This window comes from Lissotriton helveticus, chromosome 5_1, assembly GCF_964261635.1.
Source record: "Lissotriton helveticus chromosome 5_1, aLisHel1.1, whole genome shotgun sequence".
NCBI classification, from domain to species: Eukaryota; Metazoa; Chordata; class Amphibia; order Caudata; family Salamandridae; genus Lissotriton; species Lissotriton helveticus.
This window is the reverse complement of record NC_136065.1, coordinates 347,364,087-347,378,457: the sequence shown is the minus strand read 5'-3', so window position 1 is coordinate 347,378,457 and position 14,371 is coordinate 347,364,087.

Sequence of the window (14,371 nt, the reverse complement as noted above, 5' to 3'; positions counted from 1 at the left end):
ATCCTACATGATTTTTATATAAGGCAGGCAGACCCCCCAGGATATAGCGGCATGGATTAGCAAATTTAGCGGCACAAATATGGAAATTTAGCGGCACAAATATGGAAATTTAGCGGCATTTTTGCGGCACTTTATTTTACTCCTAATCATTCATTTTCAGCATTAAAACAATGAAAACTGTTTTAGCAGAGTATTCCACTTGTAAATAGGCCCTGATTAGTATTTACATTTAAGTAACATTGCTTGCAGGCATACGTTTCTCTATGTATCTTGGATAGTGAATACATAAAAGTATACGGCCTGATTATAACACGCCCATTAAATTGCGATCCCCCTTCAAACACCTGTTTGCCCAGAGACCGAGATTGTAAGTGTTGTGATGCCAATCACACTCAATATTACCCTTTGTTCGATTTCAGCAAAGCAACCCTGCGGGAATTTAGCCAGAAGAAAAGGCATGGTATGTACAGGACTGGCACATTTTTGTGCATTAAGGAATACAATTAACATATTATTGCCCCACAAAATCAGAATTGCCGCAAAGTATCAAGTAGATAAATAATTGAAATAAAGACTCAGCCAGCCTGTCAGGGCTCTTAGGGGCATTTTAGTCTAACAGAGTCTGCGTTTCTCATGAATTAAGAGCATTGAACCTTGGGTTACTGCTCTTCTTCTCCCTACGTCTCGCCCTCTAGCTTTCCCTCTACCCCTTTTATTCCTCCTCCCAGGCATCCCTCCTCTTCCTCTCACTTTCATCCTTCTATACACCGTTCACTCTTTCTCAAGTCCTCTTCGTTCTCTTCTCCTCTCCTCTTTACCTTCTGGCTTCCATTCCCTCTGCATCTTTCGCTCCCTTCCTATCTTTCACTTATTCCTTCTCGCCTCTCTTGCGCATTCACTTCCCGCACTTCTCCTGTGTCTTCCCATCTCTTCTATCTTTGTCTCTCGTTTATATTCCATCTCCCCACCTCTCCCCCTCTTCTCTTCTATCCTCTTTGCCCTCCTCCCCCACTTCAGCTCTCAAGCTCTCCCTCCCCCTCTCTATTTCCGCTAGGGGAACCTTTTACTCATTCTCCTCGCATCTCTATTCTCCTGTCCCACCGCTCTCTACATCTTGTACTCTTTCTTCCTTCTTCTCATATCTCTTCTGCTCCTCTTTTCCCCATCTCAACCTCGTTCTGCCCCCCTCAAGGCCTCTCTCTTCCCTCCCATCTTTAGCCTTGGCCTCTTTTTGCACACCTAATTCTTCTATCCCATCTCTCTCTTCCTTCCCTTTGTGAAATCACAAACAGTTGAACGTAAACAGTGGAATGTAAACCGCGCTCTTTATTACATCACAATCAGAGAGACGAATGTGAACAGTTCTCATTTATGGCGTCATAAACAATCAATGAAATGCAAACATGACATGTTCACCTTCTATGACATCACAAGCAGTTTAATGTAAAAAGATAACGCTCCTTATCTGTTGTACAAAAGGCAGTTGAATGTAACTCGACAGTGTCTCAAATCTGTTAAATCACAAACAGCCGCAGAAATGGAAATAACCACTTTTAAACGGCACAATGCAGTTTGAGTTAGCAAATATTAGTAGTTTCAAGACTGGCTGCACCCGTCTTTCATTTTAACGTATTTCGGGAAAATTGTCTCATATCTGGAGATCGGCTGGCCTTGGCATGGGAACTGGACGAGTCAGGCTCCGGAAGTGATGTCACAGTCTGGGATCTCTCGCCAGACCAGTCTGTGACGTCTCTCCAGGAATCGAAAGAAAGCATGCACGGAATTCAAACATCTCTCCAGGATGGGATGTTAACTAAATAATAAATCGAAAAATCATAAGCGAATAAAATAAAACAAAAAGTAATCAGCCTCTGCATCCTCCTGCCCTCCCCGTTTCGTCCCCTCATTCTTCCTCCCTCTCCCTCCCTTCCCCCTCAAATCCTTGTTCTCAGGTCTCTTTCGCAGCTCTTTCAAATCTTACTTTTCAGACCCACACTCCCTCCCCCCCTCTCTGCTCATCTTTCCCTCCCTCACAGTTTTTTCTTCATTTAAATGCCCGCAGTTGCCGCTGGTCCCTGGGTATTGTTACTTGTCTGTCACATCAGCCACCCCTCCTTCGCCTGCCCCCCCACAGGATGCTCAGGCTGTCCGAAATCTCTCTTTTCTCTACCAGAGAGTCACCTAGGAGTGAAGCCGCCCCCTGTTCCCCACGAGGGCGACATGCAGGAATAGACACGTGGGGCCCGACATCCCAGCAGGTTGAGCGAGTTCTTTTAACCTCCCCTCCCCCCCCAGCTCCTGAAACATTAGCAAGACACATTTGTCACGATTGTCATTTTTGCAATGTACTGTTCCTATTGTGAAGCGCTCTGACACCTTCGGGTAAAGTCCGCGCTATATAAAAACGCACAAACTAAATACCGAAGCATGTACTTCTCAGCCACTAGGGCAGAGCTGTACTGACAACACAGACCTAAAAGGGGCCTCCTTCTATGAGCTCACCAACCATCCAAATTTCGCGGGCAGTTTTGTAAAAATCGCGGCATTTTTACAAAACTGCCGATTTCGCGATTTTTTTGCAAATCGCGAAATCTTGGAGGGTCTGGGCAGGGGCTTGGACTACTGCCCATTTTCTTGCATATGTATATTTTTTATGAATTGAAATATGATTTGAGAAGGCAGGCATAATCATTTCTTCGCCATGAGGGCACTCCCTGACAAACTCTGGTGGCCAGTCTTTCTCAGCTAAAAGGATGTCATAGCCTTTGGAAAGGTTATCCCAAAATAGACCCCTTACTTTCCTAGTCTTATCTCCCTCTATACGTAATGTTATCTCGTATATTTTATGAGGTTTGCTAACGCTGGTATCTACAGTTTCCACCTGAATGTATTCATTCGTGTCCACTGTCTCCAGAAGATTCATTAGGATCTTGCGAGCTATGGTCACTTCTGCTGCGCTGTCTAGCATTGTCTGGGCCCACTCTCCGTTTTTCAGTTGTGTCCTCAGTATCCTCGGCATGTTTAATTATTTTAATACTGGCTACCTTCTTTTTTGGAAATTGTAATTTATTACTTTGAGCAGGTTCCTTGTCTTTGGACTTGACGTGCTCTTCCCTGTGTTCTGACCGTCCTCTTCTTTCCGATTTCTGCGAGGAAGTCTGAAAAGATCGAGAGGGACGTGTATCAATATCTTGATATCTATCAGGTTTTTTCAGATTATCCCTATTTCTAAGGTTGTATCTTTTCTCAGAGGGCTCCCTCTGGGGAGACTTGTTTCCTTGGTCCGGAGATCTTTCTCTCCGCCGAGGAGACCTTGCTCTGGACTGGAATTTTTTTTCTTTGGGAGTGGATTGTTTATTTCCATCCCAGCTCTTTTTTGGAGTGTTTAGATCATTTTTAATAAATATCTTTTCTGGATTTTCAGTTAGTTGGGGTTTTACTGGTTTCCCACCCAAACTATCTCTTCCTAGTTCTTCATAGGACTTTTCTATGATTCTGGCAAGTTCAAATGGCTGTTCTGCTATATCTGTTTCTTTCAATATCTGGCGGATCGCCACAGATGCTGCTTCTCCTTTTATGTTGGCTAATAATATAGCCAAGACCTCCTTGAAGTCTTTCAGTAATTTCATACCCAGAGTTAAAGCAGGTTCTGGACCGTATTCATTTTGAATCTGTCTTAGCACATCTGGTATAACCGCCATGGACGGAACACCATGTGTTTTTGTGTAAATGGAAGCAAAGACTGTGCCCCAAGTGTCACAGTCCTCCACATGTGGTGCGATCCCCATTGGGAGACAGATAGTCAGAATTCTGTGTTTCTCAGTAGGTGTAGTATCCGGAAATACTGCCTCTATTTGAGTGATTTTTTGTGCTAACCAGAATGGAATTTGTTCCCGTTTTGCGGGTACTTTACCCAGACATGATTGTATGTTCTGTGGTGTAATTTTGTTTGTGTTCCCCTGATGAGGGGTCAGCTGTGGAATGATAATAGCTGGTTGGACTGTTGAAGTCCGCATTACATATTGGACTAATTGTCTATGTATTTTAATTAGTATTTTTAGCTGGGCTAAAAGTTCCTGGTCTGACATTTTTTCGATGTCTGGATGTGGTGTGTAGCTGGCTAGAACCGGCCACGTCGCTCCTGGTCTACCTAGTGGACCGAGCCTGGTGATGTGATTATTATGTTTTAGGGCGCCTTTAAACCAGAGCAGGTGCTCTTGGTAATTTAATGGGATTTCTACCTCCTCGAAAGGGGTGTACTCTTCCGGAGGTTCCTCTATTTTGTAATAGTGAAAGTCGTGTGTGACAGCGTTTGCTGCTGGAAAGTTTATCCATGAATAGAATACCTCTGTCTGCCGATATTCATGGGCCTCAATCACGAATATGACTGTACCACCTCTTGATGTCAGTCCATTTTCTATAAGTTTAATAGTTATAGTTCTTCTTATGTTGACCGGAATGAGTATAGCATTCGGGTCATTCTGTTGGAGAGTTGTGTCTTCCAACAACAGTTGAGACGCTATAGCATCTCTTTCTTCGTTTCCGTCAGGCATTTTACTGACAGAAAGTCTTTTTTATTATGCAGATCAAGTTTCAAGGAAACAAAGATTAGGTGCACAATATTTTGGAACACTGTATCCTTCAACGTTGACTAAACCAAAACTATACATAGGAATCTCTTCCTACTAAGTTCCGGCGGATTTTAACCTTTTACCCACTCCAGACGTCTTTTGGAGTATTCACGGGAAAAGGGGTCTGTGTGAAAAAGCACGACTGAGTTACTCTAACGTCTTGCGTTAGATTTATCGCCTTACCAAACGTTGGGCGCCATGTAGTGTAGTTCCTATATTCCCAATAGGCTCTGCGCATTGGAATAATATATTCAGCAGTGTAGACGTAGGACTGAGGTCGACTAGGTCTCTACTGACTATATTATACTTAAGTTTTTGCCAGCTAGCTCAGAGGTCACTAGAAACTTTCTCGAATAAACGAGGAGGAGTTTAACCTCCCTGGATAGACAAGAAGGGATTAGCTTCTGACAACCATATAACATGACAACTTTGCTCCCTCAGAATAAGAGTGTATCTCTAGAGTCGTGTGAAAAGAATAGGCAGCTATTTCACTCAGTCAAGTGTGCATACTTAGTTTCACCAGAGTGCAGAGAAAAGAGAGACTGGTGTTTTCAATAAAAGGTGTTATTTATTGAGCAGTCTTCTTTCTCATGCAAGAGAAATGAATTGCCACAATAGCAATACTCATAGTAAAGTAAAGTGCGTACAGTAAAAGGAGGATTATAAAATAATACTGTAAAAGCATTGATATAGTTTCTTAGCCATATGATACTTTAAAATAGATAAAATATATACATACATATATACATTGACTCACGTACTCAACAGGTGCTTCTAAATACGCCTACCCCTGTGTACCTGACCTAAGCCTAATACGTGGGAAGGAGTAAGTAAGTAGCAGTTTAAGTTAAGTTGGTTTTGCCAAGAATCTGACTCAAGAATTCTCTCTAAGGTTTTAGTCAGCTCCGTACCTGGGTAATAGAAAGCAGGAGGTCTTGTATCTCTCTCTCAGGACTCGATATCCCAGTAACCCGCGAAGGTATCTGGAAACACCGGAGCTGGATTTCTCGGCAGGAGAAAAGACAGCGTCTCTCTTATTTATTTATTTTTTTTAAAACAATTTTTATTGTAGGCATACCTGTACAGGTCAATACACACATAGAGGTAGCATCATAAGTTTTAGCAGATATAGAATACATCCCGTCAACCAGTACACAGCCGTTCAGCCCACAACCCGGGGGCCGGGCGGCGTTGAAGCCTCTGCTCACCCATGCCTGACGTTCAATACAGAGGAGCGGTTAGTGTACGGATGAAGTGTATGACTACTTTTATGGCCCTACTAACCTACGCGCTGATCCCCAACTCCCCTTCCCTGCGCCAACCTAGAACTCCCCCCCCCCCCCCACCCCCACCCGTACACCATCACCCGCCTAAGACTACGCTGGTATCATCTTTGGGTTGCTGACTTCGGTCTCCCTACATTCCTGCTGCTCCTAGGGCCTCAGCTCGCCTTCTCCGTCCCCCTCCCCCTCGGGAGTCTCCTCCTCTGCATCAGCTTCGCTATCCCTGAGTTCCTGCACCATCACTTCCCATGCGGACGCAGTGTCAGCCGCAGCCTGGCTAGGGGTCCTGCGCGCAATTTGGTATCTGTGTGTGCTGTCAGCCGTGGCCCACTTTAGGAACTCCTGCCGCCATCTCCGTGGAGTAGGCCCCATCCTCGCCTTCCAGTTCTTAGTGATCTCCCTCTTAGCCACCATCAGTCCCATGTCGATAAACTTACTCGTGAGCTTATTTTTGGGGGTATGGGGAAACCAGTGCAAAAGACATTCCGCCGGTCCGTACTCTATGGATCTTCCCGTCACCTCATTCAGCATCTCCCCCACTTCCTGCCAATAATCTCGTAGGGCCGGGCATGCCCACAGCATGTGTACTAACTCAGCCCCCTCCTCCGGGCACCGGGGGCAGGCTGCCGTGTCATCGCCAAAATACCGCCTGATTCTACCTGGGGTCATGTACGCCCTATGCAACACATAGTAGTGGATCAGCTGGAACCTGGCGTTTCTCGTGCTGTTGCGTGCCCTACGGACAAGCTGTGCCCACGTCGTGTCCGGTATGTCCCTATTCAGATCCGCCTCCCATTTCGTTTTTAGGGATGTGAGAGGAGGGATATTCTCCCTAAGCATCCGACCATATAGGCATGTAACCGCCTTAATCGTGCCCGCCGCCATCATGGTGTACTGGCACGCCGCTGCCGTCCCGGGCTCCACAAGTCCCGTGCCCCAGTGGGCGTGCATCGCCCTGGTGACTGCTGCATGCAGCAGAAATCCCCCTCTCGGGATACCGAAGCGGTCGATTAGCTCCTGGAACGGGAGCAGTGCGCCATTCTCAAAAAGGTCCCCTACTACCTGTATCCCCGCCTCCTCCCACTCCTGTAGTTGCGACCAGTCGCCGCCATGCGGTAAGGCCGTTAACATGCCCAGTGGTATCTCAGGCGCGTATGGGCGCTGGGTACCCGCTCTCTTCTGGGTCCGGTTCCAGCAGTGACGGTACGTGCGCTGTTCCAGCGATAAATCCCGACCGTCCAGCCGTTGTTGGAGGGTTATATACGCCAGGACGTGCCTGGGCGTCCCCCGCGAGTTTTCGTCCTCTGGGCCCCGAAATACTCTCGCTACTTCCTGCGTGAAGACTTGCAATTGTGCCGCTAGGTAATATAGCTCAAAGTCTGGCACTGCCAAACCCCCCTCATCCTTCGGGCGAGAGAGCGTGGCCAGCGCTACTCTGCATCGTCCCGCTCCCCAAATGAACGACGTGATTTGAGATTTAAGGAGCTTAAAGAAGGAGCCAGGTATCCAGATTGGGAGCGTCCGGAAATAATACAGTAATCTCGGCAAGGCAACCATCTTCAGGAGGGAAATCCGGCCCGCTACTGATAGTGGTAACGTGGACCAGAAGGACATACAGCCCTTCAGTCCACGTACGCATCGTCCCAGGTTGCCCTCAAGCAAGTCCTCCGGCCTATGGTAAATATGGACCCCCAGGTATTTCATGCAGGTAGGGTTCCAGGTCGCCTCCGACTGATGTTGTGGCTGGGCAGTGCCCCCCAGTAGTGGGAACAAACTCGTCTTGGGCCAGTTAACCCGCAGGCCCGACATCTCTCCGAAGCTTTCCAGTAGAGCTTCCGCTCTCCGTAAGTCCTCACCCCCGTCGCAGAGGAACAGTAATAAGTCATCGGCATACAGCGAGATGAAATGCTGACCGTCTCGGGCCCGCACTCCGCGGGTGTGCCGCCCCGTTCGGGCCGCAGCCGCCAGCGGCTCAATAGCCAGTGCAAAGAGAAGCGGTGACAGGGAGCAGCCCTGACGAGTGCCCCGCTCCACCGAGTATCTGAGGGATACCGCCGGTCCCACCCTCACCCTTGCAATTGCTTCCGCGTATAGGACCTTCGTCCAATGGATATAACCAGCTCCCAAACCAAAGCGCTCCATGACAGCATAGAGGTAATCCCACTCGAGGCTGTCGAAGGCCTTTTCAATATCAACCGAGAGGACCAGTTCCGTCCCTGCCCCGTCGATCAGCCCGTCCAGAAGCCGGATGAGCCTCCTGATATTGATCGTGGTGTTACGGTTCGGTATAAAACCGTTCTGGTCGTCGTGCACAAGCCCCGCCATGTGAGGCAGGAGCCTCGCCGCTAGAATGGAACTCAGGATTTTATAGTCTGCGGTGAGCATAGAGAGCGGTCTATAGGACGCAGGGTCAGCACTCTCCCTGCCGGGCTTCAGCAGTGGGACCACTAACGCCTCCCTCATCGACTGTGGTAGCCGTCCCGACGCCTTAGCCTCCTTATAGACAGTCAGGAGTCGCGGTGCCAGTACATCCAGATGTTTGTTATAGAACTCTATGGGGAGTCCGTCTATCCCCGGCGATTTGTTCCTCGCCATGCGCCGCACCGCCGATCGTATCTCCCCCACATCAACGTCCGACCCCAAGTCCTTCGCTTGCTCAGCCTCTATCTGGCGTAGGGGCAGATCAGCCAGGAAGGGTCCCACCAGTCCCGTCCTGCTTCCCCGGGCACTCTTGTACAGGCCCTCGTAATATTTCTGGAAGGCGTCGACTATGCCCAGCTGAGTTTGCTGAAGCACGCCCGACACATCCCGCAGTTGGAGTATGGGAGCGCATCGTCTGGTGGGGTTCGAGAGCCACGCTAGGAGGGTACCCGCTTTATCGCCGTCAACATGGGAGCGCAGCACATAGCGCTTGTAGTCAAAGGCTCGGAGCCTCTCTACTTCAACGGCCACCGACTCCCTGGCCAAACAGAGAGACTCCTGGAGGTCCGGGTGTCCGGGCCGCCTCCTCTCCGCCTCCCGCAGCCTAGCGTCCGCCGCAGCCAAATCGCCCAGCAGTACCTTCCGCACGCCTACATAATCCCTGATACAGATACCCCTCACCACTACCTTGAAGGCGTCCCACTCCGCCGCCCTTGAGGTCGCCGTCCCTTCGTTCTCCGTGAAATACGAGGTCACTCCTTCCGCTAGGGCCGCCCCGAAAAGGGGGTCCTCCAGCGTCTCAGGCCGCAGTCTCCAGAGCGGAACCCTGGGCTTCCTCGCCGTCCACGCCAACCGGATCAGGAGCGGATTATGATCCGAGATTGTTCTCGTCAGGTACTCAGAGTCAGTGACGTATGGCAGCACCTCCCGGGAGCAAAGTATGGTGTCCAAACGGACATGCAAGTCATGGAGCCCGGAGAAAAACAAATAATCCCGGTCAGTCGGGTGTTGCCCTCTCCAGACGTCTATAAGTTCCCAGCTCTCCTGCCAGTCCCGCCGACCTCTAGAGAGCCTGTAAACCGGGGAGTCACGAAGGGGGGGGTGAGACCTGTCCAGCAAGGGGTCGGCAATGGAGTTAGTCACCCCCCAGCAGGACCGGGCCTGCAAGGGAGTGGGCCAGCGTCCCTGACAGCGTCGCGAGGAAAGCCAGCTGGTCCGAGTTTGGGGCATAATTGCTAGCTAATACTATATCCCTACCTTCAAGTTTCCCCTCCACCACCACATACCTCCCTTCCTGGTCAACCCATTGGCGTGTGAGGTGAAAAGGCGTGCCTGCCCTAACCCAAATGAGCACTCCTCGCGCATAGGCCGAATAGCTAGTGTGATAAACCTGCCCCCGCCATCTCCTTTGCAACGCCTCCCCCTCCTGCCGTGTGAGATGCGTCTCCTGTAGCAATGCGATGTGCACTCCCCTCCGTACTAAATAGGCATGTATTTTGTGTCTGCGCTGCATAGTGTGTAGGCCCCGGACATTCCAGGTGATACAGGTCAATCCGTTTACATTAGCCATTATCCCAGTAATCCGGTCGAAACACTCCCTCCGTGTCCAGTCCTTCGGCGGTGATGGTGCCCCCTCTGAAAACAACAAAACTCCCCAACATCCCTACCCATGGTACACCCAGGGTCAACAACTGCAAAAAAGGCAAACAGTCCCCAACTGTGGAACCCCCCCCTCCCCCAGAACAGGCCCCAATATCGAAATACCAGTCCCCATCCAAACTCCCGCACCTGAAGACCCAGGTCTCAACTACACAGCCGTAGCTGTGGGTGCCTTAAGGGCCTACGGAGCACGGCCTTGCCCAGAGGGAGGCCGCGACGCCCATCTCCACCCTCCCTCCCCGGTTCCTCATGGCCCCTCTGCCCTGAGCCCCGCTGCGTGCCCCGGCCCCCACTATGTGTATAGGCAATGGTCCCCCCTCACAGTTCCCCAATCATTACCCATACTGCAACGACAGTAGTTCAAACATTGTGGATCTCGTCCGCCGTCTGCGGCGTCACCAGCGGCCCCTCCTTGCGGTGAATCTCCGATAGGTCCGACTCCGATCCAGAGGCCGAGACATGAGTATCCGAGTCCGTGGCCCCCCTAGATCCGGGACCCACTGCCCGACCAAGCTTCACCACCTCCAGCAGCGCCGCCTGCCGTTCCGCGTCAGTCTGAGAGGCCGATGGGCCTAGCTTCCCTCGCCCCCGTTTCCGTAGTCTCCTCGATTTCCGCAGCCGTTTGGGCGAGCGCTCCCGCTCTTTCTCTCGCTCTTCTCTCACCCTCGCGCCGTCAGTCCCGGCCTTGTATGTCTCCCACCAGTCCCAGGCTTCCGCTGAAGTCGCAAAGAAGATCGCCTTGTCGTCCACTACCACTCGTAGCCTGGCTGGGAAGAGCAAGGAGTAGGCAATCCCTTCATTCCGCAGTTCCCTCTTGATCGTGAGGAAGGAAGCTCGTTGTTTCTGCGTTTCGAAGGTAAAGTCCGGAAAAAGTGTCACTCTACTGTTTGCAATCTGGAAGGGGCCGTCCTCACGAGCCTTCCGCAGGAGCAGATCTCTGTCCTTGTGGTGTAGCAACTTGGCTATGATCGGTCTGGGTGGGAGCCCAGGCTTGGGCGGTCCTGAGGGGACCCTGTGGGCCCGTTCCAGAGTGAAGAACGGCGAAAGCCCTTCCGGCGCCACCACCGATTTCAGCCATTCCTCCATGTAGGCAATCATGTCCCCCGTCCCCTCCGTCTCCGGCACACCGACGATCCGCACGTTGCTGCGGCGGTTCCTATTTTCCGCATCCTCCGCTCGCCTTTCCAGGGTGCTTATGCGGTCCAGGGCCTCCGTCAGCTTACTCTCCATCGCCTTGTGAGCCGGCGCCATGACCTCGAGCACCACTTCAGCCTCCTTGACTCTGTCTCTTAGTTTGTCATGGTCCGCCCGGAGTAGGCCCAACCCCGACGCCACCTGCGCTATGTCGTTGTGGAGCGCATCCCTGGTGGCCGTTATGGCTTCCAGTATCCGGTCCTGCAATCGCTGCAGGTCAGTCTGCTCAGCGGGGTCCCCCTCCACCACCTCCGACGTTGCCGCCTCCTCCACTCTGGCCCTTGGTTTCCCCATCGTGGCCGGCCTCGCCGCTTCCGCTGTCTTCGCCTGCCTGTTGTCCTCGGGCCCCGGCCACGTGGTCCACCCCTGTGCGCTACGGGGTCCCGCTGCTCAAGCACAGCGCCCCAGAGTAGGCGTCCGTCGTGCTGTCCGACCCCCCGGATGCTGTGGGGCAACGTGCACTCCCCCCTGGGGCGGCGCGGGATGCTGGGCGCCGCCAAAGCCCCTTCAATGTCCCTCGGGGTCCTTCCTCATGCCCCCATATGCTGCACGGGCCACTGCTGTGGGGGCGAGGGGGGAGGGGGGCCCAGGATGCACAGCTCCGCGCACCGCTCCCTTCGGACCCCCTCTCAGGGCGGCCCCCGCTCACCTGCTGAATCGGCCGGCGTCTGGGGCTTGGGTGGAGCTCCGGTGCTCGTTCTCCCGGCCAGGAGTTCGCCAGGAAGCCTCGCCCGCAGGAGCGGACCCGGGCGGCCGTCCCCGCCCACTCCGATTACACCGCGTACCGCAGCCGGGCCCTAAGGAGCAATCCTTGCCTTGGGGGGTCCGTTGCTGCCGGCGATCGCGCCCTCCCCATGCACGCCGGCAGTGGGTTCCTCTGGCAGCCCTCCGCCTTTCAGGATTCCGCCGAGGCAGCCATCTTGCTCGGCGCCGTCCTCCCCTCCGCTCCAGGGGCCGCCGCGATCGGCGGTCGTTCTCAGTTCTGCGACGCCGTCGGCAGCCCAGATCTCGTCCGAGCAGGCACCGCCGGTTCGGTAATCGGCGCCGGGGCACACACGGGCTTCCCGGCCCTTTTGTCAGGAGTCTTGTGGGGAAGAGGCGCGGAGCTCCGGGCTCACGCCGCCATTTCCCTCGGCGCTCAAGCCACGCCCCCCCGACAGCGTCTCTCTTAGTGCGTCAAACAGGGAGGGGCAGCGTCTGTGGGCTCTCGCATCAGCTGGGCTCTCGGGCAAGTAGATAGCTGCTCTGCTCCAAAACCACCACCGTGTGTTTGCTTAAGGCAACGTTGGTATATTTATACCTGAAAGGTGCCGGGTTTGACGTAAGGTTGGACATAAGACGTCAATAAAGATATCACTAAGAACTGGCTGTTCTCACAGTGCTTCACAGGAGTTCTAGGACGAAATCAAAACAAAAGCAATGGGGATTTCCCAGGTTGCTGGAGGTTTGGTTTGTTTAGAGAACTCGTTGTCCTTTCTAGGAGTCCGGGGAAGTAGCCTTGCCTAATATGACTGCATGGGCTACGACTAAATATGGATAGGATTCTTATGCCTTTATAGGGATATTATTTATTATAACCGTACAAGGGCATAAAATAGAAATATCGATTTAGGTTCCTTGATAAAAACACAATACAATCTCTCCAAGACCTTGGACATTTAAGGGAGTTGGGACATTGGTCGGTAGTTTGCGGGATTGTGAACATCCACACCAGCTTTTCTTCGCAATGTAAAAACAATGGTTTCCTTCCAGATGTCCGGGAAGACTGCTGATTCCAGGGATTTGTAAAAAATGTGGGTAACATATGGACTTAAGACCGTTGTAAGCCAAGAAAAGAGAAAGTGAGGGCATGGGTCGAGTGGGGATCCTGACTTGACCTCAATCATGGCTTTTGCTACCTGTTCTTTTGAGAAGGGAGTCAGGTCGCTTAGGTGAGCATGTGCTTTGGGGTGGGGGCCATGGTGTCCTGATCCGGCTCATCGGTGGATGATTGGTTTTTGAAATAGGAGTACATTTTTAAATTTTGTCAAAGAAATCACTGATTATCTTGAAGTTACCTACTGAGGGGATCATTGTTTGGGACATATTGGTTGGCTTGCAGACTTCTTTCACTATTTTGTAGAGCTCTTTTAATGAGTTGCTATTGCCCTCTATGCGTTTTGCGTAGTAGTTTCTCTTCACACATTTGAGGGCATTGTGGTAAGTCTTCAATTCTTCTTTGTACATTGCTTTCTTTAGATAATCTCCACTTGTGTTCTAGTGCTTTACATTTCCTTTTTAGTAGATTAAGTTCTGTTGAATACCATTTTCCTGAAGGTATTTTCCTGTTAGGCTTGTTTCTTAGCCTGGGGGCACACAGGTCCAGTACATAGGTGATTTCAGAGTTCAGAAATTCGACCTCTGCCTGCATGGAAGGGGTCTTTAAAATGTTTTGGCCATTTAGGGGGAAATAAGAGGCGAACGAGTCAGGGGTGATGAGCTTCCACGCCCTTTTTATTGCTGAAGAGGGTGCAGTCGGACAGGTGAAGTTAGTGGGCAACCTAAAGGAGAAGGAAATTAGGGAATGATCTGTCCAGGTCAGTGGTGCAACGTCTGGAGTGTTAATGGGATCTATATTGGAGAACAGCAGGTCAAGTGTGTGGCCGGCAGTGTGTGTTGGCCCTTTAATCCATTGTTTTAGCTGCAGTACCTGCATATCACTCTCCAAGTGTTTAACTGCAGGGTTGTCAGAATTTTCAAAATGAATGTTCAAATCACCTATGGCCAAGAAATGCTTGTGTTTTAGGCAGGAGGGGAATAGTTGGGTCAGCAGCTTAGAGCTTTTAGAGCACTGAGTAGCGAGTGTGTGATAAAGTACTTTTCCTTTGTATATGTAAAAGAACTTACTTGACAATGATTAATTGGGTGGTGTTTGTTTAGTGCCTGCAAACCGTGGCACTAGCTTACACCACCTCCACTGAGAAGGCCTTGGACTGCTCTATCTCGCTACTCTGAGTGAGTCAAGTGCTACAAACAGATCTCTTGGTTCCCAGGAGATAGAAGTTTACCGACTTATTGCTTGTGAAGGACCCATCCACACGCAACTAATATCTCACATTCTTACAATCTGTATTATCTGTAATTTCATAATTTCACTTCATTTTTGGAAAATGGCAATCCAAAGTTCCGTCAATTCATAGCACC